The following is a 12,982-nucleotide window of genomic DNA, read 5'->3' on the forward strand; positions in this document are numbered from 1 at the left end:
TGGAAAAGGGAAATGATTTGTTGGAGAACTAGCGGTAGGGGAACACATGACGCGTGCATAAGTTGAGTTTTGCATATTTTGTCCAAATATAATCAGACAAACAATAAGCGGAAAACCATTATGCCTATTCCATCAAAATTCGACTTGCGCATTGCCGCCTCTAGTGTTTATTGGTCCATTTTTATACCAAATCTTATGAAACTTAGGCTGTGTTTAGAAGTTGCGAAGGAAAGAGAAAAGAAGAGATAATACTCCCTCCGTCCCTTTTTTTGTGTCCAGTATTCCATTTTGGGCTGTCCCTTAATAAGTGTCCATTTTGTAAAGTTAGGGGGGTAAAAGTTGGTGTATTGTCTATTTTGTCCCTAAAAGTAGATTTTATTTTGAAAAGTTAGTGAGTAAAAGTGTAATGATGATGGGTAAGTAGGGAAAGTGGAGGAAAAAGTTGATGTGAAAGGTGTAATGATGATGTCTTTTTAATAAGTTGGAGTTACGAAGCAGGACACTTAAAAATGGACGGAGGGAGTAATAAAGAGGGAAATTAGAGAAAAAGTTAAGAAGAAATTAAAGAGATAAAATAATTTATTTTTTAATTGTCCCTTTTCTTTCTCTAAAAATCAAACATTGGAAGAAAATATTTTAAAATGCTCTCTTCCTTACTTTTTTTTTTCCCCCTAAGTTCCAAACATTACAGTACTTTTCTCTGGCCTTCTCACAGCACAAAGGGCTATCTGCATCCTTGTAAACTTATAAGTTTGAAATTTATTTCAGTATTTTTTTACGTTTTGTAACTTTTTATTTAGCTTTTCTTTCTAATTTTTGAGGTTAATCGTTCTTCTCAACGAGACGAATCGGAAAAGTATAAAAATATCGACTGATGTTGAAAATTTTCGAAAAAGACAATATTTTATACAATCAAAACAACTGTTTGATACTTTTTTTTATCTTTAGTTAACATTTTTTTGCATTCGGTCATAATTTTATACTTTTTAGACTCCTCTTGTTGAAATGAATAATTAAGCCAAAAAATATGACTCAAATATAACAAAAATTCAGAAAAGACGAACACAACACACAAAACGAAAAAAGGAAAATAAGTTTACAAGAATAAAGAGCTTTCTCCCTTTTTGGTAGACAAATTATATGGACAGATAGACTATTACACTTTCCCACCAAGAAACATTGGAGCTCTTTAACAGCATGCTAAAACCTTAAAACGAGTCGCTATAATTTTTTTTATCAGTAAAAATATTACTCCCTCCGTCCCTTTTTAAGTATCCTGTTTCGTAACTCTAACTTATTAAAAAGACATCATCATTATACTTTTTACATCAGCTTTTTTCTCCACTTTCCCTACTTACCCATTATCGTTACACTTTTACTTATTAACTTTTCAAAATGAAATATACTTTTAGAGACAAAATAGGCAATGCATCAACTTTTACCTACTAACTTTACAAAATGGACACTTATTAAGGGACAACCCAAAATAAAATACTGGACTCTAAATAAGGGACGGAGGGAATATATTATTAGAAACTTGATACAGGTACATCAAGGAAAATAAAGAAATCTAAACCATGATATTGATACATGGAATAGGGAAAAGAAAAAACTTCCAATAGAACATTGGGAGAGAGAAGCACTACGAGGCTGAAAAACATCAGGCCATAACCAAGGAAACTACACTAAACCAAAAGAAGCCAAAGAAGCAGAAACTGATAGCACCCTCATAGCAGCTGATCAACATTGTTGATTGATACGTCCCCAAGCAGCACCAAAGTAATGTGGAAAGAGGACCTAGATCACAACACAACTTATCACACACCATGCTTCACTTTAGTATGCAAGGTATTTAGGATAGATTCAGCACTTCACTTCTTTGATCATCAGTTTCATAGCTTCTCTTAGCCCTCCAAAGGAAAGGAGTTGAAAAGAGAAATACATACCAATCCATCACAGAGACAGAGAAGCACCTGATATAGACAACAATACCATCCTAGAAAGATACCAACAACAAAGAGACCATCGTCGGATAGTAACATCAGAAATTCGGAGATAACAGGCAGTGGCAAGAGGAATAGGAAGACCTATTAGCCACAACAAGAAGAAGACAGCTCCCAAATAAAGCAGCATAGACTGAAACAAGACAGCTCCATAAAGTTTCAAGGCATAATTAAAGAATTCTGCAAATTGAAATTGTCCACCTGACCTCTTAGCCCTCCCATAGATGGAGTTGATAAGAGGATGGATAAAGTGAAACAAACAGCAACAGCATCACCAGCTAGGTAGCACCAACCAGCATTAGGATAGGAAATTACAGCAAATAATCATTTCTGGATAGAGGCTAGATCACTCCAATGGTACCACCTCTCTTAGCCCTCCAAAGCTTGGAGTTGATAAGAGAATGAATAAGATAAAGACTAAGAGCCCTTAGCCCTCCAAAGGTAGGAGTTGAAAAGAGCAGCATTGATGGTAGGGGTGAGGCAAATGCTACTGAAACAGCAGTGACAAGGACCAACAAGACTCCAAGAAAAAACAAACCTGGCCTAAGACCCAAACCCACAGCAACACCAGGCTGACACTAGAGACAAAAAAAATCAAAAGAGACAACACAACCCACCCTCCCCCAGTCAGGCCAAGCCAAACCCAAAGATCAAAAAGGAGACGACCACTCACCATAAACCACCCCAAGAAACAACAAAAAAAAGGAGAAACAACCAAAGAAAACAATAAAAAGAAAGGAAAAAGAACACCCCACCCCCCCACTCGAAAAAAAAATAAAAAATTCCCCCAACACACACAAAGACAAAAGGCCTCTCAGACTTTAACCATTCTAATGCCATCTAAGCATCTTTTGAGCTAGAGAAGTGAAAGTTGTAAGTTGTAAGTTCATGCAATCTCTATAACTCTCCTAATCGAGCTAGAGATGCTATTTACATTTGGCCCAAGCCAGAGATGTAGCACCAAGGGCAAAGAGAACATATGGACTATTCTATGAAGGAAGCAATTTCATAAAAACATCAAATTCGGGACAAAATTATGGAGTACAATATCAGGGGGATTCATCAACGTATGACATTATCGGCATATTAGCACCAACTTAATCCCGAAATATTGACTTGATCAAATCCATCTGTCAGTGTAAAATGCTTTTTATAACCAACAATCCTGGAAGAAAAGAGTAAAAAAAATAGAACCGGAAATGGTCTCTCTCTCGTACCATGCCAAACATGTTGAAGGAAACATATTTCTTCTCCATTTTCTTGTTAATTCCCTCCGATACAGTTTTACAATTCATTTACACAATTAATTGCTTCTATAACAAAACCCCTTTTCTGCAGCAACAGTTTATAGCTGGAAAGAGCTCTGAACATTGATGCAGCCACAAGTGACAAGAGAAGACTTCACATACCCTACTACCATACAGGGTCAGATAGTCATGTCACTGAAGCAAGCAGTGATTTTTCAATTGCTAATTCAGAAAATTCGGAGATAAAGGCTACAACTATGTTCATAGTTCAAAGAAGGGAATGATTAAGTACCTTAGAAGGGGATGCAGCTCCAATTAATATAGCTCAAAATACATGACCAAATTCTTGACTATAAACGCCAACCATCCTGATAACTTCGAAGAATAGTGTCAAGAAGAGCCAAGAGTGCAACAAAAGAAAAAAAAAATGAACAGCTTCCCATAGCAATATAACTCACTTTATCATTTTCACAGAGAATCACACTTGGCAGCAAAAGAGCAACACCATCTCAACCTCTAAAGATGATCACAGCAATCCCGCATTACCATATCCCTTATCATGTTCTACTTCTAATAGGAAGGAGGGCTGATGGCCTGAAAGAATACACCCCAACCCGATGCATCCACAATGTTGGCAAAAGCAAAAGTTGAAGTTAAAATGCAACCTACTGGCTAAGGAGCATACCCTCCAAGCACTTCCCTTTGGGCTTTCTCTCATGACTCTCATCCCTCTAATCCTTCTACCTCAATCAAATCACCTTCTTGGACTAATTCATTATGAATATCTCAACAGTTGGACAAAATGAGAAGCATAGTGTGACTACATTGTAGCAACTAATAGAACCAATAATCAGATACGACAACAAAACATTACATGTACTGTTTCGAAAAGGATCCAGTGCTCAAAGGAACCCCCTACTTACTGTTATCATGTACTGTTTGCACATAAGAACAGCCCATTAAGATCCTCTCAAATTCCTTCTTTTGACTACCTAAACACTATTGTTTGATTAGACGCTGTCGTTTGATTAGACCATCAAAATTCTAAAAACTTAAGTACTTTATAATATAGCATAAGTAAAGGCTAGAGCATTTTATACTACAATATGCTCTAAATTCTATCCGGAAGGAGAATTCCTGCTCTTGTGTTATATCACAAGTCCTCTTATCTCTATACAAAGTCAATCCAGATAAAATTCAGAAAACACCCACACTAAACTTTTAGAATCATTTTAATCAAAAAGGATCTAGTGCTCAAGAAAACACTCAACAAGCAGAAGTTTGCCCACATTTGCTCTTCATCTCCAGTGGTCTTTATACTATATGATGCGACTGAAAGCACTCAACGGAGATTCAAAACTTGCTAATTAAAATATAGCAGTTGTAGCTAATGGAGTAAAATGTTTTGTTGTCATAGTGAAATAAATCCTTTTAGAATTATACAAGCTATCCTATGCTTCCATAATTATATTGAATTATAAAGCACTGCAGAAGCAATCATTGTGTCCTGCTTCCTCTAGCTAGTTGAAATAACTAAGTACATGGTTTTAAAAAATCACTTCAAAACCACAGAGTACAAATTCAATCTTACATTTGTGCCGCCTGACGCCTTTCTTCTCGAACTCCCTCAGATCTATTCATTTCATCATCATTTTCGGGGTTTGATTCCACACTTTCTATGTTATTGCCACGACTCACTGTCGCGGGAAGCTAATCTAGTCCAATAGCATTCCTCTTGTAGTTCCAAACAAGCATTGAGACGTAATCCTAAGGCGAAATGAGACCTTGTTCTCTTAAGCCACTCCAGTGCTCCTCTAGAATTTTTGGATCATCTAGCCTTGTGTACTCAAGCAATGCTTTCTCATGTTCAGGTCTCCAACCATTAGGGAAAAGAGAGTAATCAGTCTCTGGTACCAGAGACATTCTGGTGTACATAAGCCCATCAATTGACTCAACAAGACGCATTCTCAGCAAATTATGGTACTCTGGGGACTGGCCTTTTTTCTCCTTCAAAGGATGAGCTAGATTTCGCGCACCAATCTTGTACACCTTTGCTCGTGATTGGAGCTTGTATTTGGCAGCATAGTGCTTTGCGAGTGATCCTCTAATGATGTAAGAACAAAAATTTACGATCTTCTTCCGATTGTCCGCATATCTGTACCACTCAACCATTGTAGACAACAACTTGTTCATTTGTTGATTTATGTGAGCTTGGGTGGCGTGAAACATTCTAAAACAAGGTTGTGGGTCTGGATCCCTATCACCCTTTAGAAAATTCAACTTCCTAAATTGCTTAATGCACTGTTTCAAACTTGTTGTAACTGACAACAGGGTGCCCACACTCTTTTCAGTGATGATCTTCCCACCTGTTGTAGTATACTGAAGAGTTGGATACACAACTCGCCGACATAGTACATGGTCAAGAAACATTATACTTTAGTAATGTGCTCAATAGGGAGGCTTTCATTGTCGAGCTTTAGGAGATATTTTTTATCACAAAACTCAATCAACTGTTTTCTCAGGGTTGCCGCATCTGCCCTGGGTCCTCTAATTACAATCAAAATGTGGCCCCCATAACGGACATAGTCAATCTTTCTTGTCTTATTTGGACCACTTGTCGGAACAAATTCCGGCCAAGATGTATTTCCTTGTTCCGCTTCCCCATTTGTATTATTCCAAATGACATCGCTCTTTGAAGGACAATAGAGCTCCTTGATATTATCCTCCATCCAACGGTCTAACTCATCAATACATACATTAGCCAGAAGGAGACTAAGAATCCCACAATATCCCCAAGAAGGAAGCTTCTCAACCTCCTCAAGCGCAAACCCAAAAAAAGGTATCCAACCAATATAGATCAGGGTTTGGCTCATCTTCTGCTAAAACCCTTTTCTTTTGATACTTTTGCTTCGTTTTCTTCTTCTTCTCACCTTCACCATGTGGAGTGGTGATAACAGGTGTAACCAAAGCCGATTTTATCAAATCAATCACCTTTTTATCCCTAACATCCCTCATTAGAGCACTTATCACCATTCCGACCTTCATGCCATCCAGAATTGTACTCAAATCTCCCTTTATGTACCACAAGTACCCCGCAAAACTCCTCCTAACGACTCTTAAGACGGTGTGGGCATTCCTCTCGGGCCTAAATGCAAACGACTTTTGAGAAAACCTAGCCTCATAAATCAGCTCCAAAATCATGAACAAAACCTCTTGAACAATCCGATCCTGAAACGGGTTTGGCTGCGTAGTAGTCAAAATGGCCCTAATTTTCCTCTTTGACAACGATTCATACTCCATCTTATCCTTCGGAGACTTGATAAAGAACTCTAACCTAGCTCCCCACTTAAACCTACTATCAAGAACTGCATTCCTTAAGGCCAACAAGTCCTCTAGTGCTGACCTCTGTATGGCATTTCGCGGCATATAAGCACCCATCTCATCGGCGCAGACCTTCTGATAAGCCAAAACACACAACTCAAATCGACATAAATAATTGGTCAGATTTGTCACTGTCTTATCGGGTTCTCGAAAATTTTCAATCCACATTTGCGAACATAAGGCGACTCCATCCTCCTTCATCAAGGTGGACAGGTCATCAGGATCCGGGACCCTTCTTGGGTGAGTTGAAGTGAACATAAATACTATAAACAAAGCCAACCCATCAACCCTAGGGTTCGAAATATAAGACTGGGTGTTCAATAACGACCTACTGCTTGGTGTGAAAAGTAATGAATTTGTGAGTAATCGATGACCAAACAGAGCAAGGCGTCGATGCATCGGGTAATGGAAAACTCACCAATTCATGATGTTTGATAGTTAATTCTAGTTGAAGTCGCCAAAAACAGAATAGTAGAGGGAAGTAAAGTAAGAAATTAGGGTTTTCGAAGGCTTACTTCAGTTGAAAATTACGAAACTTCATTCAAGATTGACTCCATTGGGATAGAGAGACAAGGGTAGGCAACAATTCAGAAGTACGGATTGTTTCTTAAACCCTCGTTATATATATATATATATCGGGGCGGTTTCAGGGACACCTAAAAAAATACCTCATAGTTCCCGATCAAATTTTGATGATCCGAGCCGCTCAATGTGATCATAACGTGATTTTAAGGGTACCCGTGATAAATCAGCAAAAAAAAATGACCGGGAAGGGCTTGATCAGAACAATTTTGAACAAGTTTTTATTGAACGGTTCAAATAAAAACTGCTCAAATCAAGCCTTTTCCGATCATTTTTTTTGTTAATTTCTCGCGGACACCCTTAAAATCACATTCTACACACATTGAATGGTTCGGATCATAAAACTTTGATCGGGAACTATGAGTTTGAGATTTGGGGTGTTTTTTTGGGTGTCCCTTGAACCGTCCCGTATATGAACCGTCCCATATATATATATATATATATATATATATATATATATATATATATATATATATACAGTGTCCTTCTAATGCGGGCGCCCGCATTCAAGCAAGTTGCGGACCACACCATTTCTCCCTTTTCTTGATTGAATTTTGATGATCCGAGCTGTTCAATGTGTTCAGAACGTGATTTTAAGGGCACCCGCGAGAAATCGGGAAAAAAAATGACCGGGAAGGGCTTGATTTGAGCAGTTTTTATTTGAACCGTTCAATAAAAAATAAACAAAAACTGCTCGGATGAAGCCCTTCCCGGCCTTTTTTTTTTTGTTGATTTCTCGCGAGTACCCTTAAAATCATGTTCTGAACACATTGAGCGGTTCGAATCATCAAAATTCAATTGGGAAAGGCAAAGTCCGCAACTTGCTTGAATGCGGGCGCCCACATTAGAAGGGCACTGTGTGTGTGTGTGTGTATATATAGAGTCATTTTCAAATGAAGAGGTCCTTACTCCATTTCTCCTATTTTCCATTCGAATTACGATGATCCGAGCTGCTCAATGTGTTCAGAACGTGATTTTAAAAGTACCCTCAAGGAATCAACAAAAAAAATGACCGGGAAGGGCTTCATTCGAGTAGTTTTTATTTGAACCGTTCGATAAAAAATAAACAAAAACTGCTCGGATGAAGTCTTTCCGGTCTTTTTTTTTGCTGATTTCTCACGGGTAACCGTAAAATCACGTTCTGAACATATTGAGCGGCTTGGATCATCGAAATTCTATTTGGAAAGGGAGGTCTTTATTTTATTAAGTTAAGGTAGCCCTTAGGAGAAGAGGACTATATATATATATATATCAATCAATCTCAAATGAGGTGGTCTGCATTTTAGTTAAAATGTGAACCTCTTCATTTCTCTTATTTTCGATTGAATTTTGATGATCCGAGCCACTCAATGTGTTCAGAACATGATTTTAAGGGTATCTACGAGAAATCAGCAAAAAAAATGATCTGTAAGGGCTTCATCCGAGCAGTTTTTATTTGAACCATTCGATAAAAAACAAACAAAAACTGCTCGGATGAATCATTTCCTGATCATTTTTTTTGTTGATTTCTAAAGGATACTTTTAAAATCACGTTCTGAACACATTGAGCGGCTCGGATGATTGTAATTCAATAGGGAAAGGGAGGTCCGCATTTTATTAAAATGAGGTGGTCCTTACGAGAGACGGACTGATATATATATATATATATATATATATATATATATATATATATATATATATATATATATATATATATATATATATATATATATATATATATATATATATATATATATATATATATATATATATATATATAGACACACACACACCCTATAAAAACGGAGGGCTTGGTTTCGGATCCTCTCAAAAAAATTCAACCCGAGTCCGTATCGGCGGATCTTCGGAGCCATGGCACAAGGTTAATTTATGCGAAAATTAAATCAGTCCTAACTAATAAAACGTATGTACTCTGTATTTATCTCGGTCTTATTAGTAGATATAGATTTTTTTTTTACTACAAGTCAAGTGTCCGAGTCAGCTCAAAAATCTTACGCGTACCTCGATTAATCATGAGGCTCATTTTCACCACCCATTTTGTAACGATTCTGATTTTTGGTAAATAAAAATTTCGTTAAATATTTGAATTTTATTTTTTAATTACTTGGATTGCTTTTAAAATTTCTTTTTAATTTCTAATAATCCGTCATAATTAGATTTTAGTCCTTAAAATTTATATTTCTTGGCTAGAAGCCATACTTGGCTAGTAAAGTTAGTTTTCAACCGATTAGTTGGAAGAACCGGACTACCAATTCACCTAGTTACATTTTCCTAACCCTAATTGGACCTTTTTAACCTTATGAACCCATCCAAACCCTAATTGAACCTTTTGGACCAAAGGATGTAATCATTGCACTTTCTTGACTAGTCAATTCTTGACTTTATTTCTCATCATTACATCTTCCTAGTGTAACTTTTCTCTTTATCCATTGAACGATAGTTGTTAGGATAATTCTTATCCTTTGGGTAAAAGGTTTTGTTTCCAACCACTAGTTAGGCCAATCTAAGTATCAATTGACTTAGTTACCTTTCTCTAGCATTTAAGAACCATTGGACAAAGATAATAATCATGATACTACCAAAAATAACACTCATAATCTACTTTACTGATGACTACTTGACCATAGACTTACTTTCTAGAAAATGGTTAACCATTGGTCCATAATTGTTAGGGAAATCTTTATCCCTTGGATAATGGAAGCTAGACTTGCCAATGAATACAAAGATTTGACAAGACAAATCATAGCCATCATTTTGCTTCCAAAAGTAGTTAACCTAGTCTTGCCATGCATGCAAACCTAGGATTGTAGCCTTAAACCTAATTAATCTAGGGTTACTTTCCTAGATACCTTTATATATATACTTATATATGTACATAGTACAAGAGAGAGAGAGGGGGGAGGAGAGGAGAGAGGGAGAAAGAGGAGTGAGGTGTGTGCTTGAGTGTTGTGCACTCCAAGCTACCCCATTAGCCTTAAGCCTATTTATGACCATGCCAACCCATTTCTAGTCAAATTCTAGCATAGAATCCTAGCCTTTAATCATCCTAGACCTAGCTCTTAATAACCTAGATTTTGACTACAAAACCTAGACTAGGATTGACCATACATGGAAGGATATACTTCAGCCTAATCGAACCCTACCCTAGACTTGTAAGACCTAGGCTATAAACACCTAGAAAGCCTAGAAAGCCTAAGATCCTAGTTAGTTTATAGCCTTAAGCCTAAAAGGATTAGACAAGACAAGTCATGGAAGGCTTTCAAGCATGATTTGACATGACCATGGAGCAAATCCATGGGAGAGAGAGAGAGAGAGAGAGATATGGCCGGCCAAAAGGAGAGAGGAGGGGCCAAGAATTTTGCTATAAATAGGACCCCTTACTTGCCATTTCAACCCACACCTTCATCCTCCAACTTCTCTCTCTAGAATTCTTGCATTTGTTCTTTGTTCTTCCTTGTTCTTGAGTGTTCTTGGAGTTCTTCCTAAGTTCTTCAAGAAACTCATCCTAAAACCACCCTTTCGATCCATAAAGTTGAGTAGTTTTAGTCACAAAGTAGTTTCAAGAGAAACCTTTCTCTTTCGAAGCTACCGGAAGCCAACCGTAGGAAGTTACTCCGCCCGATCGCCAACTTACTTTCCGTAGTCGTCACTACCGCCAAGAAGAAAGGTAGAGTCCCATATACGCTATCTCTAAGTATACGTAGAATCCTTTGTTCACTAAACTCAAACGTATAACGTAGAACTGTATGTTGGAAGTATAAGTAGATTCATCCATAGATAAGATTATCTATCACTTAATATGTTTTGAAATGCATGATAGTTAATAACTTATTTTCGCTAATGGAAGGATAAACATGTTGGAATAATCGACTTTTACCCTAATAAACACATGTGTTGTTTTGAATTTCCCACAAAGGAAGAAAGAACGGTTTTGCAAAAGATGTACATGTGGCGTTATGCTTTAAGTTGTGATTTGAGCATGATTAGTAATATAGAGTTGGATGATCTTGCTAGTTTAGTTTCAAGATTACAATGAATGATTTATGATTTCGTATGTGAAAAGTCCTACCGCGGAGTCGTTGCATGAAAACATGACACGGAAATCGAGGAGGTAGAAACATGACACTTAGGGTGTGTTAAAGGCAAGGTGTGAATGAGGCCGGACTTGCTCATTGTGTGGTAGGTGTGTAAAGGAATGATTTTGAAAACCCAATGGAAACCTGGAGCGGCGGAACCATTGTGGTATACTCGGGAACTCGGAGCGGCGGAACCAAGGGATGAATTGTGATTTTTGAAAACCCAAGTGGGAACCTGGAGCGGCGGAACCATTGTGGGAATACTCGGGAAGCCGGAGCGGCGGAACCGAGGGTTTGAATTGTGGATTGGTTATCCGTGGAGAGGAGCCAATGCCAAATTCCATGTTTTTTGTGTGCCAGTGGGAACCCGGCGCAGCGGAACCATTGTGAGGATACTCAGGAGACCGGAACGGCGGAACCGAGGTTGGGTGTGTTAAAAATGATCTTTGAAATGTTGATATGGTTATGAAATATGGAAAATGGTGACACGGTCTACGAGAAGTCGCGTAGGAGAAACTCGGAAAATATTGGACACCAACGTTAGTTTGGATAATTAATGTGGATGTGTCATTGTTAACCATTTTGTCGAATATGTATAAACAATGTGGAAATCATTAAATTTATGATTGATTATTCGTAAGTTAAGTGTTAGAGGGTATGAGTTACTCTATTGAGCCTTTGTAGCTCACGGTGTTACCTTTGGTGACCCTGACATATTATATTGGTGGCGACGCCGGTATAATGTGTCAGATCTTATAGATGAACAGGGTGAACTCTACACCTTGGAAGCCTTTGGAGCCGAAGAGCTAGCCAGGATGGAGGAAGAAGCGGAGCAATAGATAAAAACCCTAGTTCCCTCTCTTATTTGAATAAAAGTACTTTTGTAAGGTTTATGATATAATATTGAGCCAGACTCCATTTATTTTTCAATGAAATTTCCTATTTAACGTTCCCAAAATCCGGGGCGTTACACATTTACAGATAATGCAATCAAAATCGGACCAAAACTCTGTATGAACTGACCCCGAATGAATTGGTAGCATCCATAGAGGTTTTGAACCTGAGATTTTACGACGAAACAAACCCTTATGTCCGAAGCCTTTATCACCTGGCCAACCCCTCGGTTTTAAGTCTTGATATTGAGGGTGTTTCGGCCTAACTAAATCCATTAGGATTAATAATTCTTCTTATTCAAATTCTTCTCAATTGGTTAGTTTTGTGTCGATTTTTTTTTGTGTGAATTATTGTTTCTCTCAACAAGCAGAATCTAAAAAGTAGAAAATTATTAGTCAAATCTTTACAAAGGTATTCCTTTTTTTCTTCTCTACCAAATTGGGAATCACCTTCTCGTGCCACGATCACTGATCTGGTGCTTGATGTAAATTGAAGGAGAAATTGAGTTATGAATTACCGTTGTGATCAGGGAGTAGTTATGGGACCTGGGGTTCCCCATTAGAAGGAAACCGTCTTTTCTACCATTACAATTTGAAAGGGTACAAAGTATTTTCTATTTCTTTCGAAGGGTTTTTTTGGACTTCAAAAATTCCATAAACTTCAACAAAAAGGTAGTACTAAAAGTTTAATTTCCTTTATATAAGAATAGATTTCTTTGGAAGGGTGTTTTTGGACTTCAAAAAATCCATAAAAGCTTCAACAAAAGTTGGATATTTTTTTTGATATCCTTCAAAGTGGT

At 37.6% G+C, this 12,982-nt stretch overlaps 1 pseudogene; it reads right to left on the minus strand.

The window, feature by feature from the left end:
- Positions 1-4,622: 4,622 nt before the first annotated feature.
- LOC131307595 (nuclear intron maturase 2, mitochondrial-like) lies at positions 4,623-7,227 on the minus strand (annotated as a pseudogene).
- Positions 7,228-12,982: the final 5,755 nt, after the last annotated feature.

The sequence above is a fragment of the Rhododendron vialii genome, chromosome 11a (assembly GCF_030253575.1).
Source record: "Rhododendron vialii isolate Sample 1 chromosome 11a, ASM3025357v1".
NCBI classification, from domain to species: Eukaryota; Viridiplantae; Streptophyta; class Magnoliopsida; order Ericales; family Ericaceae; genus Rhododendron; species Rhododendron vialii.